This window comes from Oncorhynchus gorbuscha, linkage group LG04, assembly GCF_021184085.1.
Source record: "Oncorhynchus gorbuscha isolate QuinsamMale2020 ecotype Even-year linkage group LG04, OgorEven_v1.0, whole genome shotgun sequence".
Classification (NCBI taxonomy): Eukaryota; Metazoa; Chordata; class Actinopteri; order Salmoniformes; family Salmonidae; genus Oncorhynchus; species Oncorhynchus gorbuscha.
This window is the reverse complement of record NC_060176.1, coordinates 39671865-39691092: the sequence shown is the minus strand read 5'-3', so window position 1 is coordinate 39691092 and position 19228 is coordinate 39671865.

The window sequence follows — 19228 nt, the reverse complement described above, 5'->3', positions numbered from 1 at the left end:
AATAGTCATTTTTACTTTTGCGGATAATTACATTTTTGAGACATTTCTGAAACGGACAAATTCCCCAAGCACTTCCCAATTGTTTGTGCAGTTCACGTCTGCAGACATTTGCTCATCTCCCGTCAGAACAGGATCTGCACACGTGTTCACATTTTCTATTCCACATTTCTATTGTAGCGTACTGTATGTATGGAGCATAATATATTTGTGTATATTCTTCATCACTGCGGACACGTGAGGTAACGTTACTCATTTTATAACCTTTATGGTGTTATTGTCAATCGTGCTTATGTAGCCACATTCTTCTATTAGCTCTGTAAAACAATGCTAAATGCGTCAGAGAAGTATTATCTTGTGTTGCATTTTGAAGCTACCACGGCCTTATGACTCTCAAGTGGTGCAGCGGTCAAAGGCACAGCACATCAGTACTAGAGGCGTCACTACAGACTCCCTGGTTCAAATCCAGGCTGCGTTTCCATCAAAGTAAGTGCCTTATTACGTTATAATAGTTATAATAATAGTTTCCGTATGCCGTTTCTGCTGTAGCTGTAGATCATAATATATTCCTTATAACTGCGGACACGTGAGGTAACGTTACACATGTTATAACCTTTATGGTGTTATTGTCAATCATGCTTACCTAGCTACATTATTCCATTAGCTCTGTAAAACAATGCTAGTTGCGTCAGAAAACTATTAGCATGTGTTGTTTTTTGAAGCTACCCTGGCCTTATGACTACCAAGTGGCGCAGCGGTCTATGGCACTACAGACACCCTGGTTCAAATCCAGGCTGTATCACAACTGGCTGTGATTGGGAGTCCCATAGTGCAGCGCACATTTGGCCCAGCGTTGTCCGAGTTTGGCCTGTGTAGGCCATCATTGTAAATAACAATTTGTTCCTAAATTACTTGCCTAGTTAAATAAATAAAAAATATGCCCATGGTTTGTTTATTTGGTCTATTCAGCATAGCTCTGTTCTGCCCTGCCTTGCCCCCTTGTGGAGCTCAAAAGTTAGTTTCTTACTGTTATAACTCAAATCTGTGATTTTGTCAATGCAATAAACTATTTTTTTTATAGCAGTGTTTATTATGTTACTTCTTTGTAGTATTGTTTTATTGATATATCCTTATATTGTATTCTAATTAATAATTCCTCTTTATTCTGTACTTTCAGAAACCAGAAACATTATTTGCCAATATCATAACTGGAGCTGGACATCTTTGGAGCTGAAGAATGAGGACAGCTTTTGTATGCTAGCGTACACTCCTTAACAGTTGTACTGGATGAAAACACAGCAAGAAAACACATATGCCAATATGTAATATTAATCTATTTTATTGCAGTACTGGTAGTTGGTTCAACAACTTGTTTTACTAGAGGACAAAAAACTGAATATGCATAACCCATATTTAATATCCATGCAGTGACTGAACAACAACTGCATTTCCACCCCCATCTCTAAGGCATAGTATCATGGCTGCAATAACACTGAATGGCGCAGAGTGGGAGGTTACGTGGTTGACTGCCGGCACGCGCTACTTGTATCAATAAATCACTATCAGAAATTTTTTTGTGTGGTAATTATTTGTGTATTTACGATTTTATTCACATGTTTTCAATTCTAGGTGACAAATCATGCATTCCGATTCTTGCACAGATTGTAATGGGCACATATTATGTGTGTAAAATACCTTTTTGAAGGTTGTACTGATTATGATGAGTTAAGCTAATTCCAGCTGTGTAGCCATGTTTGTTGACATACAATGCATTCTGGGATTCACGTCTGTTTGACCAAAGATGTTATAACAAAATGAGGTGAGTAAGAGTTCACACATTTTTTGAGGACTTCCGGAAATTAACGGTGGGATGTGAACGATGGTAGATGACACACCCCTTCAACATGCATACTACAAACAGACCAAACTCATCTCGTCTTCTCTTATTATCTTCGGTTTCTGTGAGGAAAAAATGCATGGCTGCGCACTGAAACTAATCGTCGGATTACTTTCGATTTCTATAAAGTGTTTTACCTAGTTATTTCGATCAATGGTGAGCTCACTCACCCGTGATGTGATTAATTATATACAGTAATTGCTATTAGCTAATTCATATTGTAGTTTACGTCAGCCGAGAGTTAGAAAATATTACTGCTTGTGTTGGGTCAATCTTTCCTCAGCGCTAGGACAAATGTAGCCTACATTTTTCTGGTTAGGATGATTGTGTGAATATCTGAACAATACATCCAAAAATAAACTGCTGACATTCTGGACATAACTTTGTAAGGGAATACCCCCCTGTATTGGACAAAAATGAATGGCAAGTCATTGGCATCGGACAAACCATATACACATTGGCCAATACCACCCAATTCGGCGTTGATTCATGCAAAGTGTATTGCAAATGCCATATGGCAATTGCCAGTTGTAACACTTTAAAAATTCAACAGGGGGCGAATGCGCTCCACCGGGGTTTTTCATATTGGAAATGTAACCCAAGTCAACGTCCAAAAGTAAAATTTTGAAAAAATGAAATTTTTGTCAAAAACTTATCACCCCTTAAAAAAGTGCTTTCTGGACCGTTTTTCGAAATTCTTTCGATTTTTTTGTCAATTACACATGTGTAAGAACTGTATGAATATACTTTTGTCCAATTTTATTATCATAATTTTTTTTTTTTTTTTTACATGCGCATAAGGAATATGTTTTGTCCAATTCCAATATGATTTCATAGGAAGTCAAAGGTCAAAAATGTCAAAATTTTGTAAAAAACTTCACACACCCATAAAAAAGTGCTTTCTGGACCGTTTTTCGAAATTCTTTCGATTTTTTGTCAATTACACATGTGTAAGAACTGTATGAATATAATTTTGTCCAATTTTATTATCATAATTTTTATTTTTTTTACATGCGCATAAGGAATATGTTTTGTCCAATTTCAATATGATTTCATAGGAAGTCAAAAGTCAAAAATGTCAAAATTTTGTAAAAAACTTCACACACCCTTAACCTGTTAGTCCTACCCACACCGTATTCGGTAGCGTAATCATAGCCTCAAGCTCATTACCATAACGCAACGTTAGCGATTTCTAAAAATCGCAAATGAAATGAAATAAATATGCCTATCCTCAAGCTTATCCCTTTCTTAACAATCCTGTCGTCTCAGATTTTCAAAATATGCTTTAGAACCAGAGAAAATCAATAATTTGTGTAAGAGTGGTGATAGCTAGCTTAGCATTTAGCGTTAGCATTTAGCACGCAACATATTCACAAAAACCAGCAAAGGGATCAAATAAAATAATTTACCTTTGAAGAACTTCAGATGTTTCAATGAGGAGACTCTCAGTTACATAGCAGATGTCCAGTTTTTCCTGAAAGATGCTTGTGTAGGACACAACGTTCCGTTTTGTTACTATGCATTTGGCTACCGAAACTAACCGAAAATTCAGTCACCTACACGTCAAACTTTTTCCGAATTAACTCCATAATATCGACTGAAACATGGAAAACGTTGTTTGAATCCATCCTCAAGGTGTTTTGTCATATATCTCTTCATTGAAATGCCATTCCTGGAAGCCTGCATTGTTCTCAGATTCGGATGGAAAAATACTGGTACCTGACTTTTGCGCACCAATTTCCACACAGACACCGTGCGGGACCCCTGGTAAATGTAGTCTCTTATGGTCAATCTTCCAATGATATGCCTACAAATACGTCACAATGCTGCAGACACCTTGGGGAAACGATAGGAAGTGTCCGTTCATTCCTGTCGCATTCACAGCCATATAAGGCGATCATGGAAAACGTGCAATCAGAAATCCTGTTGATTTCCTGGTCGCTCAAACATCTTGGTTTTGCCTGTAGGTTTTGTTCTAAGGCACTCACAGTGAAAATCTTTGCAGTTCTGGAAACGTCAGAGTGTCTTCTTTCCAAAACTATCAATTCCAAGCATAGTCGAGCATCTTTTCGTGACAAAATATTGCGCTAAAAACGGGCACGTCTTTTTATCCAAAAATGAAATACTGCCCCTAGAGTCTTAACCGGTTAAAAAAAGTGCTTTCTGGACCGTTTTTCGAAATTCTTTCGATTTGTTTGTCAATTACACGTGTAAGAACTGTATGAATATACTTTTGTCCAATTTTATTATCATAATTTTTTTTTTTTACATGCGCATAAGGAATATGTTTTGTCCAATTTCAATATGATTTCATAGGAAGTCAAAAGTCAAAAGTCAAAAATGTCAAAATTTTGTAAAAAACTTCACACACCCTTAAAAAAGTGCTTTCTGGACCGTTTTTCGAAATTCTTTCGATTTTTTTGTCAATTACAAATGTGTAAGAACTGTATGAATATACTTTTGTCCAATTTTATTATCATATTTTTTAATATATTTTTTAAAATTGTGCATAAGGAATTTTTTTGTGGGCCAAATGACATAAGAAATTTGACATGCTCAAAAATCCTGCAGAAATGCAAAATTGACTGGCCTGATGAACTCGGGATGGCCGGGCAGTGATAGTTGTTCCTTTCCATCACTCGTTGTGTTGACTTCATCATGTCCATTTTGTGATGTTTTTTCACTATAGAATCATATTGTAAGTGCACGTGCATTTGCAATATGTTTCAATGTGCATTTACCATATGAAATTTGACCTTGCTCAAAAATGCAAAATTGACTGGTCTGATGAACACAGGATGGCCGAGCAGTGATAGTTGTACATTTCCATCACTCGTTGTGTTGATTTCATCATGTCCATTAGGTGATGTTTTTTCACTATAGAATCATATTGTAAGTGCACGTGCATTTGCAATATGTTTCAATGTGCATTTACCATATGAAATTTGACATGCTCAAAAATGCAAAATTGACTGGTCTGATGAACACAGGATGGCTGAGCAGTGATAGTTGTACATTTCCATCACTCGTTGTGTTGATTTCATTATCTCCGTTAGGTGATTTTTTTTTACTATAGAATCATATTGTAAGTGCACGTGCATTTGCAATATGTTTCAATGTGCATTTACCATATGAAATTTGACCTTGCTCAAAAATGCAAAATTGACTGGTCTGATGAACACAGGATGGCCGAGCAGTGATAGTTGTACATTTCCATCACTCGTTGTGTTGATTTCATCATGAACATTAGGTGATGTTTTTTCACTATAGAATCATATTGCAAATGCACGTGCATTTGCAATATGTTTCAATGTGCATTTACCATATGAAATTTGACATGCTCAAAAATGCAAAATTGACTGGCCTGATGAACACAGGATGGCCGAGCAGTGATAGTTGTACATTTCCATCACTCGTTGTGTTGATTTCATCATGTCCATTTGTTTATGTTTTCTCACTTTTGCAAAGTCACTGTGCATTTGCAATATGGTTCAATGGGCAGGTACCATCACGAATTTGTCATGCTATAAAAATCCTGCAGGAATGTGAAATTGACTGGCCCGATGAACTCGGGATGGCTGGGCAGTGATTCTGGTTCATCTCAATGGCTCGTTAGGGTTGATTTCAGAATGTCACTTTTGGTGATGGTACCTCACTGTTTAAACATATTGCAAATGGACAAGAGTCACCAGCAAGTCACCGTCCATCAGTCAATTAGATATCATTCTGACACCAAACTGATACAAACTGACACTAAACCCACTTTTTCCAACCTGTTTAGTAGCCAACTATCACACACTTCAGAGCTGGCCCAAAATTCACAACGCCTTTGGTTCAAACCATGAAAAAAACATAAAACACATAGTTACGTTCTAGCTGCGGGTCCATTTCTTATGTTACATGTAGGCCTAGCTGAGGCGACCCCGAATCCCAAGTTTCGGCTCGATCGGTCATTTGGTGTCCGAGCAAAACCCTAATTGGTGCTGAAAATCCACTTTTTTCCATGACTTGCTACGGGGTCCTTGAATGAGCTATCGGACAGAAACGTTGGGGTCTGTCTATATGGGCCGAGACGGTCGCAATGCACCTAGTCTTGTGTCTCTGAGACATTTCTAAATGTCGCCATTTTCGTAATGGTCAAAATGAATTGAAGTCATTGCAAATGTACGAAGCTGTTTCTCGGTCCGAGAACCGTCTAGAGCCACCTAACTCACCACGCACTATCGACCTGAGGTCTAGAACAGGATTCTAAAGTTTCGGAACTCTAGGTCTGACGGTTCTTTTTTAGCTCGAACAAAGCTAACTATTGGAGGCACTGTCTGTCTCTACAAACCCCAATACGTCCCTTCTTCCAAGTTGTGTGTCTGTGTGATTTAGTTTTCCTTTGAAATTTTATGGGAAAAATGACTGATTTACAGTTCATGGGGGTTGCCTAATCACACATATGAAGTTTTGGACAGATCTGACTTTTTTAACCCCTCGAAACAACCCCTGAGACACCAATTAAGGCACTTCCGGTTGGCACAGGAAGCTATAAGTCAACACATATCCTCACTGGGCTATGCTTTTACAGAATCCTGAGTTTTAAGTCCTTACGTTAAGAATTGACTGATTTACACAGGGTTGAATGCACTATGTCTATCAAACTGCAGGCAGGTAATGGAAAAACACTTTTAGGGTGATTTTAACCACTTCCGGTTGGTCCAGGAAGCTTAGAATCAACACAGGTAGACCTCATACTGTCCTGATGCACTGTCATCAAATACAGGTTCATACGGCATTCATAACCCATATAGACTTCAGGTTGAATTTAGGGGTGCAGGCAATGTATTCCTATGGGGAGAGAAGTCAATGCAAACTCTTTGAAGTAAACACCTTCTTTTAACTATTAAGGGTTAATGCCACACGGTCAAGGTTAGGCTTGCACGGATCAGGAGGACCTTAGGAACGTACCTGAGGTCGAATTGTGCTTCTCACCCTAACGGTTCTCTCACTGTCACCCAAAAGCAAATGACGTTGTGGGGCAGGCTTCATTTTGGGCCTACTTTTCTAATGGTCGCTGCGCTCAGACCGAGCGAGCTACGGTCAAGCGGGATATCTTGTTGAACTCGGCACGGCCTAGAGATTATATTTATGCCATTGCCTGCTCTCTGTGTCTTTGAGAACCGCACTTTTTCACTCCAGCCTTGCTGTGTGTGCATGTGAGAGCTTTTCTTTGACATCTGTTGGGAGAAATGACTGATTTACAGTTCATGAGGTTTACCTAGTCACACATATGAAGTTTTGAAAAGATCTGACCTTTTTAACCCTTGGAAACTGCCACTGTGACATCATTAAAGGCACTTCCGGTTGGCACAGGAAGCTATAAGTAAACCCATGTCTTGATTGACATAGAAACTTACAGAATCCCGAATTTTAAGTCTTTAAGTTAAGAATTGACTGATCTACAATCTACACAGCGTTGAATGTAGTCATTTTCACCTTTGAAGGTTATGTACATCAAAACACCTTTTGGGTCAATTTAACCACTTCCGGTTGCTTCAGGAAGCTTAGAATCGGTACAGGTAGACCTCATAGTGAGCTGATGGACTGTCATAGAAGACAGGTTCATAAGGCATTCATAACCCACATAGGCCTCAGGTTGAATTTAGAGGTGCAGGCAATGTATTCCTATGGGGAGAGAAGTCAATGCAAACTGTTTGAAGTAAACACCTTATTTTAACTGTTAAGGGTTAATGCCACACGGTCAAGGTTAGGCTTGCACGGATCGGGAGGACCTCGGGAACGTACCTGAGGTCGAATTGTGCTTTTCACCCTAACAGTTCTCTCACTGTCACCCAAAAGCAAATGACATTGAGGGCCAGCCTTCCTTTTGCGCCTTCTTTTTTTCAAGGTCGCTGCACTCAGAGCGAGCTACGGTCAAGCGGGGCGTCTCGTTGAACTCTGCACAGCCTGGAGACTATGGTGATGCCATTTTTTTTGTTGATTTCAGAATGCCATTTTGGTGATGGTCCCTCTCCGTTTAAACATATTGCTAATGTACAAAAGTCAACTAGCAAGTCAGTGTCCACCAGTCAATTAGATGTCATTCTGACACCAAACTGATACCAATTGACACCAAACCCACTTTTTCCAACTCATTTAGAAGCCAACTATCACATATGTCAGAGCAGGCCCATAATTCACAGCGCCATTAGTTTAAAACATAATAAAAACGTAAAACACATAGTTACGTTCTAGCTGCGGGTCCAGGTCAGACATTATGTGAAGGCCTATGTGAGGCGACCCCGAATCCCGAGTTTCGGCTCGATAGGTCCTTCGGTGCCCGAGTAAAACCCTAATTGGTGCTGAAAATCCACTTTTTTCCATGCCTTGCTATGGGGTCCTTGAATGAGCTATCGGACCGAAACGTTGGGGTCCGTCTCTATGGGCCGAGCCGGTTTCAATGCACCTAGTCTTGTGTCTCTGAGACTTTTCTAAATGTCGCCATTTTCGTAATGGTCAAAATGAATTGAAGTCATTGCAAATGTACGAGGCTATTTCTCGGTCCGAGAACCTTCTAGAGCCACCTAACTCACCACGCACTATCGACCCGAGGTCTAGAATAGGTTTCTAAAGTTTCGGAACTCTAGGTCTGACGGTTCTTTTTTAGCTCGAACAAAGCTAACTATTGGAGGCACTGTCTGTCTCTACAAACCCCAATACGTCCCTCCTTCCAAGTTGTGTGTCTGTGTGATTTAGTTTTCCTTTGAAATTTTATGGGAAAAATGACTGATTTACAGTTCATGGGGGTTGCCTAATCACACATATGAAGTTTTGGACAGATCTGACTTTTTTAACCCCTCGAAACAGCCCCTGAGACACCAATTAAGGCACTTCCGGTTGGCACAGGAAGCTATAAGTCAACACATATCCCCACTGGGCTATGCTTTTACAGAATCCTGAGTTTTAAGTCCTTACGTTAAGAATTGACTGATTTACACAGGGTTGAATGCACTATGTCTATCAAACTGCAGGCAGGTAATGGAAAAACACTTTTAGGGTGATTTTAACCACTTCCGGTTGGTCCAGGAAGCTTAGAATCAACACAGGTAGACCTCATACTGTCCTGATGCACTGTCATCAAATACAGGTTCATACGGCATTCATAACCCATATAGACTTCAGGTTGAATTTAGGGGTGCAGGCAATGTATTCCTATGGGGAGAGAAGTCAATGCAAACTCTTTGAAGTAAACACCTTCTTTTAACTATTAAGGGTTAATGCCACACGGTCAACGTTAGGCTTGCACGGATCGGAAGGACCTTAGGAACGTACCTGAGGTCGAATTGTGCTTCTCACCCTAACGGTTCTCTCACTGTCACCCAAAAGCAAATGACGTTGTGGGGCAGGCTTCATTTTGGGCCTAATTTTCTAATGGTCGCTGCGCTTAGACCGAGCGAGCTACGGTCAAGCGGGATATCTCGTTGAACTCGGCACGGCCTAGAGATTATGTTTATACCATTGCCTGCTCTCTGTGTCTTTGAGAACCGCACTTTTCATTCCATCCCTGCTGTGTGTGCGTGTGAGAGATTTTCTTTGACATCTGTTGGGAGAAATGACTGATTTACAGTTCATGAGGGTTACCTAGTCACACATATGAAGTTTTGAAAAGATCTGACCTTTTTAACCCATGGAAACTGCCACTGTGACACCATTAAAGGCACTTCCGGTTGGCACAGGAAGCTATAAATAAACTCATATCATGATTGGGGTATGCCTTTACAGAATCCTGAATTTTAAGTCTTTACGTTAAGAACTGAGTTATTTACGGAGGGTTTAGTGAGTGTGTGTTATTTCAGAAAATCATAGAAAATCACAGAAATCTCGCAGAGCTCCGCAGCACACTTTAAAAAGATTCGTAAGAACACCCTGCAACTGGATATGTAACCGTTGAAAAAAAAAACACCTATCCGTGAACATAACCAAGGTGTCGTTGTACGATTTCTCTTAAATGACGATAGATAAATGGCTGGTTCTTTTTTTATTGACACCGGATGCTCCTTGACTTTGACGTGAAGTGGAAAAATAATTTCTCTATTTTCATTTTGGACCTTTAATCCCAGATAAATGGCCATAACTCAAAAACCGTTGAGGCCTAGACGCCATCTTGTTCGGGGCCAACTGCCCATTATGCCGCCCCTACGCTCACCGAGTTTCGGCTTCTAAATATTTTCAGTTTTCGAGATAAGGCCCCGTCGTGAATCGTGATGTTTTGTCCAATAGCAATATGATTGCTTATGCCCTCTTGTGGGAATTTCCGGGACATCGGAAAAATGACCTAAATCTTATTATTTTTGTAAAACGGAAACCGAATGTCCGACAAAGTTCATTTGATGACTTCCTGGTAGGTCCGGCCCTGCCGCTCGGCCCGACGCCGTCCGCGAATTTTACAAACGATTTCGGACGTCTAGTAAGGGACCGTACATTTGCAATATGGACTTTCTCACTAACCATACAGGTACTGCCGAAATCTTCCCTTAAGGTATGTAAGGACTGTGTTTGTGTAAATAGTTTCTGAAAAAAAGTGTGGCCAGCTCAACGCTGATTGTTGCGTCATTTGAAACTGCCGTTCTAAACGAGCATTCTAAATGAGTGTTCTAAACACACGGGTGTGATCGTACGCTTCAGGGACCACTGTAGAACGATTACACGTACTGTGTGATGGTACGTGTGAAAGGGTTAATGCAACCGCTGTGTCAGATTTCAAAAAAGCTTTACGGAAAAAGCACACCATGCAATAATCTGAGTACAGAGCTCAGACAACAAAATGACCCATACATATATCCGCCATGTTGTGTAGTCAACAAAAGTCAGAAATAGCATTATAAATATTCACTTACTTTTGAAGATCTTCATCAGAATGCACTCCCAGGAATCCCAGTTCCACAATAAATGTTAGATTTTTCGGATAAAGTCCATCGTTTATGTCCAAATACCTCCTTTTTGTTCACGCATTTAGCCCAGTAATCCAAATTCATGAGGCGCGAGCAGACGAAAAGTCAAAAAGTTCCTTTACAATTCATAGAAACATGTCAAACGAAGTATAGAATCAATCTTTACAATGTTTTTATCTTAAATCTTTAATAATGTTCCAACCGGATAATTTCTTTGTCTTCAGCAATGCAATGGAACGCAAGCTAACTCTCGAATGAACACGTGTGGTCAGCTCATGCCACTCTGGCAGACCTCTGACCCATTCAGCACCCATTCCCCCCTCCTTCACAGTAGAAGCATCAAACAAGGTTCTAATGACTGTTGACATCTAGTGGAAGCCTTAGTAAGTGCAATATGACCCCATAGACACTGTATAATCGATAGGCAATGAGTTGAAAAACTACAAACCTCAGATTTCCCACTTCCTGGTTGGATTTTTATCTCAGGTTTTTGCTTGCCATATGAGTTCTGTTATACTCACAGACATCATTCAAACAGTTTAGAAACTTCAGAGTGTTTTCTATCCAAATCTACTAATAATATGAACATATTTGTAACTGGGCCTGAGTAGCAGGCAGTTTACTCTGGGCACCTTATTCATCCAAGCAATGCAATACTGCCCACAGCCATAAGAAGTTAATCCTGCGCCTTCTCACCAGAGTGGAAAGTCTGGTGCATCCCAATTGCATCGGCTCTTCTGAAGGGTATGAAGGAGAACCAGAGCCGTATTGAGAACTCTGACAGGGTACAGGACAGACAGACGCACGATAAGGTAGTGGAAAAAACAAAGAATCGACTCCGTCAGAGGGACCCGAAGCACTGGAAACAATTCTGAACCCATTCGTCCTCTACTACGTTCCCGAATCTGGTTTTCAATCCGGATGGCCAGAACGATAAGCTCATCCAGAGTGTCAGGGTTGTCCCGGGAAGCCAGTTCATCCTTGAGAACCTCGCTGAGTCCATTCAGAAAGGCTGAGTGCAGTGCCTCTGTATTCCAACCGGTCTTAACGGCGAGCGTCCGAAAGTCAATGGCGTAATCAACTATGCTCCGGGTGCCCTGCCAAAGCGCAATGAGCCTTTGAACAGCATTCCTGCCACTGATGGGGTGATGAAAAACCCTCTTCATTGCCTTGGTGAATCTTTGCCAATTAAAACAAATGTCTGAGTGCTGCTCCCATATGGCCGTGGCCCAGGCCAGAGCCTGTCCTGAGAGCAAGGAAATGACGTCTGCCACTCTGGCATGTTCGGTGGAGAACGTTGATGCCTACAGCTTGAAGACCAGTGAGCATTGGAGTAGGATCCCATGACACCTCCCAGGATGTCCCTCATAGCGTTCCGGTGCCGGGAGATGAAGCTCCCGAAGGGAAAAAGACGCTGAACTAGTAGGAAGTGGAGGATTAGGAACAGCCATAGGTGCAGCAGCTGTTGCTCCCGCCTGTCCTGTCTGCAGAGCAGACACATTAGTTCTTAAATCATCCAACAATGTCTGCAGCCGCGCCTCATGGTGGCCAAGCACAGTTCCATGGTGGGTGAGAGCCAACCGCAAATGGTGGAGTTCGAAATGTTCCTTGGACGACTGAGAAATCTCTGCTGGGTCCATTGTTGGATAAGGTCTACTGGTCTAATGCTCGTATGAACTCGAGCCCAGGCGCAGAGAAACACAGCAGGCAGAGGTAAGGGTAAATCCAGAACTATACTTAGAGTCATAACAAAGCAACCGCACAAGGGCATACTAAGAAAAACACGAGACCTAAGCAAGGATCCAGGCCAACAGAGGAACCTAAATAGCAAGGCAACCAGGTAAATCCAATAACCAACAATCAGGGTAACCTGTAAACTAGAAGACAGGATAAAGGTGCCCTCCAGCAGTAACCTGGATAAGAGCGTCTGCTAAATGACTTAAATGTAAATGTAAATGAAACAACAGTCAAAAACCACAGACCTGTGACACTTATAACCTGGAATAAAGATATTTATATTGGTCCCAGGCTACGGTCTTCCCAAACCACACAGACCTCAAGCCTTATCAAGAAGGATCACAGAGGGGAGAAGATAATAAGGTCCTACTCCATAGAGCATTTCCAGTATGATGTCATCCACAGAGTTACAATCTATTATGTTGTTTCTCCATTCTACTGTTGTAAAAAAACAAACTGCAGTAATATGTCAACACCTGAAAAGTTGACTTTTCATTGAAGACATTCAAGGTGTTTGTCCATAATTTCACCTCTAGTTATGATTGAGCCAAAGAATGTTCCTTAAAATGTACAGTATATTTTAAACCCCTGGCATTTCCTATTGCTCATGACTTCATTCTCCCCTGACAATGTTTGTCTGTCAGGTGTTTGTACATTTTAATTGCATATGTCAAAAAAACAATCCCTGGAAAGGACCACGCAGGGCTGCAGCACAATAGGCACCTTAATAACAGCCTTCCTGACAGCCCGGCTTACTCTCTACTATGTCAAGCCCTATTCTGGATGTCCTCTGCCTTTTACAGACATGAAAGACACCTCCTTATTGACACCTATGAATTCTTGTTGCAGGGTTTGAGGTGGCTTTAGGACCGGGAAAGGAGTTATGAGAATAAAATATAGTGGATAGGATTTGTTTTATGCTATTATGTTTTTTTCCCCTTAACAATAGATGTGATATCAGGGTTACTTTGCAGAGACTTATACAATAATGGTGTGTTTATGTTGACAGTGCATTTTTTAAGATACTTTTTTAAAGAACAATTGAATTGTTTTGAGCACACAAGTGCGTGACGGGAGTGGTGTAGATAGAGAAGATTTAGTTTCGGTTTTACAAACTCCAACAACAGCTTTCACTTATCTCTTAATTAAAACAAGATGTCACCGTGCCTGAAAAGCAGAAAGCGCTACCATCCATGCTTGAAGTACATTTTCTCCCCATTTAGCTACTTTTGCCCATCTAGAAAGAGGATTTAAAGTGTTTTTGAAAAGCCTACCCATGGCATGTTCTCTCTACTCTCTCTCTCTTTCCATCTGATACATCTCAAATCAAAATGTATTTTTGATACTGTTGCAAAGCTAACTGAAAAACAGTATTCCCCAAGTAGCCATCACATCAGCAGTGATGAATTCATGAACTTATTTGATAAAAATGATCATGGTCATTAGAAAACAAATTATGGACTCCTTTTTGAATGGGTTTATTTCTCCCGAACTCAGTAGACCTGAGTCGGCACAGAACTGTCAGGATCTTGGATCAATGGAGACAGTTAAAATGTTTTATCCTGTATCTCTTGACACATTCACTAAAATAGTCATGGCCTCTTAACTTTCCAACCATGTACTGGATCCTATTCCAACTAAACTACTGAAAGAGCTACTTTCTGTGCTTGGCTCCCTGTCCTCCAGATGTGCACCAAACTTACAAAAACTGGCAATAATAAAGCATCTCCTAAAAAGGCCAAAACTTGACCTGGAAAATGTTCTAAACTATTGGCCGACAGTGACATCATAAAGTATTCATATCCCTTGACTTATTCAACATTTTGTTTTGTTACAGCCTGAATTCAAAATTGAGTAAATATGATTTTTTTTCTCACCCATCTACACACATTATCCCATCATCAAAATGTGAAAACATGTTTTTAGAAATGTTTGCTAATTTATTTAAACTAATATACATAAGTATTCAATTCACACCCCTGAGTCAATACATGTTAGACTCTCCTTTCCCAGCAATTGCACCGGGAGTCTTTCTGGGTAGGTATCAAAGAGGATTGTACACCTGGATTGTACAATATTTTCACATTTTTCTTTTTCATATTCTTTAGGTTGATTATTGATCATTACTCGACAACCATTTTCAAGTCTAGCCATAGATTTTCAAGCTGATTTAAGTCAAAACTGTAAGTAGGCCACTCAGGAACATTCAATGTCATGTTGGTAAGCAACTCCAGTGTAAATTTGGCCTTGCGTTTTTCGGTATTTTGCTGCTGAATGGTGAATTTGTCACCCAGTGTCTGTTGGAAAGCAGACTGCACCAGGTTTTCCTCTAGGATTTTGGAAGTGCATAGCTGTATTCCGTTTCTTTCTATCATAAAAAAACTGCCTAGTCCTTGCCGATGACAAGCATACATATGAAGAGTGGTACACAGTGAAGTGTTGTTGGATTAGCCCGAATGAAACACTTTGTTTTCATGAAATAAAGTTAATTTCTTTCCCACATTTTCTGCAGTTTTACTTTAGTGCCTTAGCAAAAACAGGATGCATTGTGGAAGACTTACAATGTTGTTGTTCCATCCTCAGTGTTCGTCTATCACGGCCATTAAACTCTGTGACTGCTTCACGGTGAAATCCCTGAGCAGTTTCCTTCCTCTCCGGCAACTGAGTTGGAAGGATACACCATCCAAAGTGTAATTTATAAATTCACCATGCTCAAAGAGATATTGAATGTCTACTTTTAAATGTTTTACCCTACACATAGGTCTTGCACAACCCCTTGGGCTCGTGTGGTGGGGGAGATCTTCATGGGCTATACTCCACCTTGTCTCAGGGTAGTAAGTTAGTGGTCTATTGATATCCCTTTGGTGTTATGGGAGTTGTGCTTTGGCAAAGTGGATGAGGTTATATCCTGCCTGGTTGGCCCTGTCAACTATGGACGAGGCCACAGTCTCCCCCGATCCCTGTCTCAGTCCTAAGTATCTATGCAGCAAATGTCTATGTCCCTGGTGGCTAGGCACAGTCTGTCCTATCTGGTGTAATTATCCTGTCTTATCTGGTGTTCTGTGTAATCTTAGGTATGCTCCCTCTAATTTGTCTCTCTTGAAATTGGGATCAGTGTCAACCGTCCACGGATTGCGATTAGCATGAGGCTGTAAGTAACAAAAACATTTCCCAGGATATAGACATATCTGATATTGGCAGAAAGCTTAAATTATTGTTAATCTAACTGCACTGTCCAATGTAATATAGCTATTACAGTGAAAGAATACTATGCTATTGTTTGAGGAGAGTGCACAATTTTGAACAGTTATTAATAAACAAATTAGGCACATTTGAGCAGTCTTGATACAACATTTTTAACAGAAATGCAATGGTTCATTGGATCAGTCTAACAATTTGCACCTACACTGCTGCCATCTAGTGGCCAAACATTTAATTGCACCTGGGATGGACTGGAATACGACATTATGGCCTTTGTCTTACATTTCAAAGATGACTGTACAAAAGAAATACAAAGAATGGTTGTTTTTTTCATTGTATTACCAGATATATTGTGTTATATTCTCCTACATTCCTTTCACATTTCCACAAACATCAAAGTGTTTCCTTTCAAATGGTACCAAGAATATGCATATTCCAAATCAAATCAAATCAAATCAAATTTTATTTGTCACATACACATGGTTAGCAGATGTTAATGCGAGTGTAGCGAAATGCTTGTGCTTCTAGTTCCGACAATGCAGTAATAACCAACAAGTAATCTAGCTAACAATTCCAAAACTACTACCTTATAGACACAAGTGTAAGGGGATAAAGAATATGTACATAAAGATATATGACTGAGTGATGGTACAGAGCGGCATAGGCAAGAAATGGTATTGAGTGCAGTATATACATATGAGATGAGTATGTAAACAAAGTGGCACAGTTAAAGTGGCTAGTGATACATGTATTACATAAAGATGCAGTAGATGATATAGAGTACAGTATATACATATGAGATGAATAATGTAGGGTATGTAAACATTATATTAGGTAGCATTGTTTAAAGTGGCTAGTGATATATTTTACATAATTTCCAATCAATTCCCATTATAAAGTGGCTGGAGTTGAGTCAGTGTGTTGGCAGCAGCCACTCAATGTTAGCGGTGGCTGTTTAACAGTCTGCTGGCCTTGAGATAGAAGCTGTTTTTCAGTCTCTCGTTCCCAGCCTTGATGCACCTGTACTGACCTCGCCTTCTGGATGATCGCGGGGTGAACAGGCAGTGGCTCGGGTGGTTGTTGTCCTTGATGATCTTTATGGCCTTCCTGTGACATCGGGTGGTGTAGGTGTCCTGGAGGGCAGGTTGTTTGCCCCCGGTGATGCGTTGTGCAGACCTCTGGAGAGCCTTACGGTTATGGGCGGAGCAGTTGCCGTACCAGGCAGTGATACAGCCCGACAGGATGCTCTCGATTGTGCATCTGTAGAAGTTTGTGAGTGCTTTTGGTGACAAGCCAAATTTCTTCAGCCTCCTGAGGTTGACCGCTCCATTTCCCCCTTTTACGAAGTCGTTTTTTGGGTCGCCGGCTGGTGAAAGGCAGAACACAGGATCCGCTTCGCGAAAGTCATATTCTTGGTCGTACTGATGGTGAGTTGACGCTGCTCTTATGTTCAGTAGTTCTTCTCGACTGTATGTAATGAAACCTAAGATGACCTGGGGTACTAATGTAAGAAATAACACGTAAAAAAAACAAAAAACTGCATTAGTTTCCTAGGAACGCGAAGCGAGGCGGCCATCTCTGTCGGCGCCGGAAGTAGAGTTCTTGCTTCAGGACCTGAGCTACAGGCAGTTAGATTTGGGTATGTCATTTTAGGTGAACATTTAAAAAAGGGCAGATCCTTCCAGCCAGCCAGGAAGTGGACTCAGGATACATCCCAAATGAGACCCTATTCCCTATGTATTTCACTACTTATGACCAGAGCTCAATAGATCCTGGTCAACAGTAGTGTACTATATAGGGAATAGGGTGCCATTTCTGAGCCAGATCAGGGTTTTAATATAATAATATAATAATATATGCCATTTAGCAGACGCTTTTATCCAAAGCGACTTACAGTCATGTGTGCATACATTCTACGTATGGGTGGTCCCGGGGATCGAACCCACTACCCTGGCGTTACAAGCGCCATGCTCTACCAACTGAGCTACAGGAAATAGATGTAGGATGTTTTCATTTCAAGGGGCATCACAGCTGTGGACTGATTAGACAAGTCAACTCAGGATGGTAAAGGAGAATAGCACTCTTACCCGCTGTGCCTCTGCATCCCTGATGCTCTCCCCAGTGAGGAATCACATTCACCTGAGAGAGAGAGAGAGTTAGTTCAAGCCTTATCACCAGTCCTTCAACACTTCAGCACTCTGCTCCACTTAGCATTAGTGTTTCTCATCAGCATGATATGCATTATGCATATAGTTTACAAGGCACTTATATTGTGTTAGGAAGCAGGTAGTCATAAAAGGTGTTACTGGCTTTTCATTAGGGAGCAGGTATTCATAGAATGTGTTACTGGCTTTTCTATTGTAACTACAGTACTTGGTTAGTGATGGAATATCTGTGTTCCTATGAATTTGTCTGAAATGCGTATGCTCTACTGACCAATTAAAGTGCACATAATATACAGTGGGGAGAACAAGTATTTGATACACTGCTGATTTTGCAGGTTTTCCTACTTACAAAGCATGTAGATGTCTGTAATTTTTATCATAGGTACACTTCAACTGTGAGAGACGGAATCTAAAACAAAAATCCAGAAAATCACATTGTATGATTTTTAAGTAATTCATTTGCATTTTATTGCATGACATAAGTATCTGACACATCAGAAAAGCAGAACTTCATATTTGGTACAGAATCCTTTGTTTATCATTACAGAGATAATACGTTTCCTGTAGTTCTTGACCAGGTTTGCCCACACAGCAGCAGGGATTTTGGCCCACTCCTCCATACAGGTTTCGGGGCTGTCGCTGGGCAATACAGACTTTCAGCTCCTTCCAAGGACTTTCTATTGGGTTCAGGTCTGGAGACTGGCTAGGCCACTCCAGGACCTTGAGATGCTTCTTACAGATCCACTCCTTAGTTGCCTGGGCTGTGTGTTTTGGGTCATTGTCATGCTGGAAGACCCAGCCATGACCCATCTTCAATGCTCTTACTGGGGGAAGGAGGTTGTTGGCCAAGATCTCGCGATACATGGCCCCATCCATCCTCCCCTAAATACGGTGCAGTCATCCTGTTCCCTTTGCAGAAAAGAATCCCCAAAGAATGATGTTTCCACCTCCATGCTTCACGGTTGGGATGGTATTCTTGGGGTTGTACTCATCCTTCTTCTTCTTCCAAACATGGCGAGTGGAGTTTAGACCAAAAAGCTCTATTTTTGTCTCATCAGACCACATGACCTTCTCCCATTCCTACTCTGGATCATCCAGATGGTCATTGGCAAACTTCTGACGGGCCTGGACATGCGCTGGCTTGAGCAGGGGGACCTACCTTGCGTGCGCTGCAGGATTTTAATCCATGTCGGCGTAGTGTGTTACTAATGGTTTTCTTTGAGACTGTGGTCCCAGCTCTCTTCAGGTCATTGACCAGGTCCTGCCGTGTAGTTCTGGGCTGATCCCTCACCCTC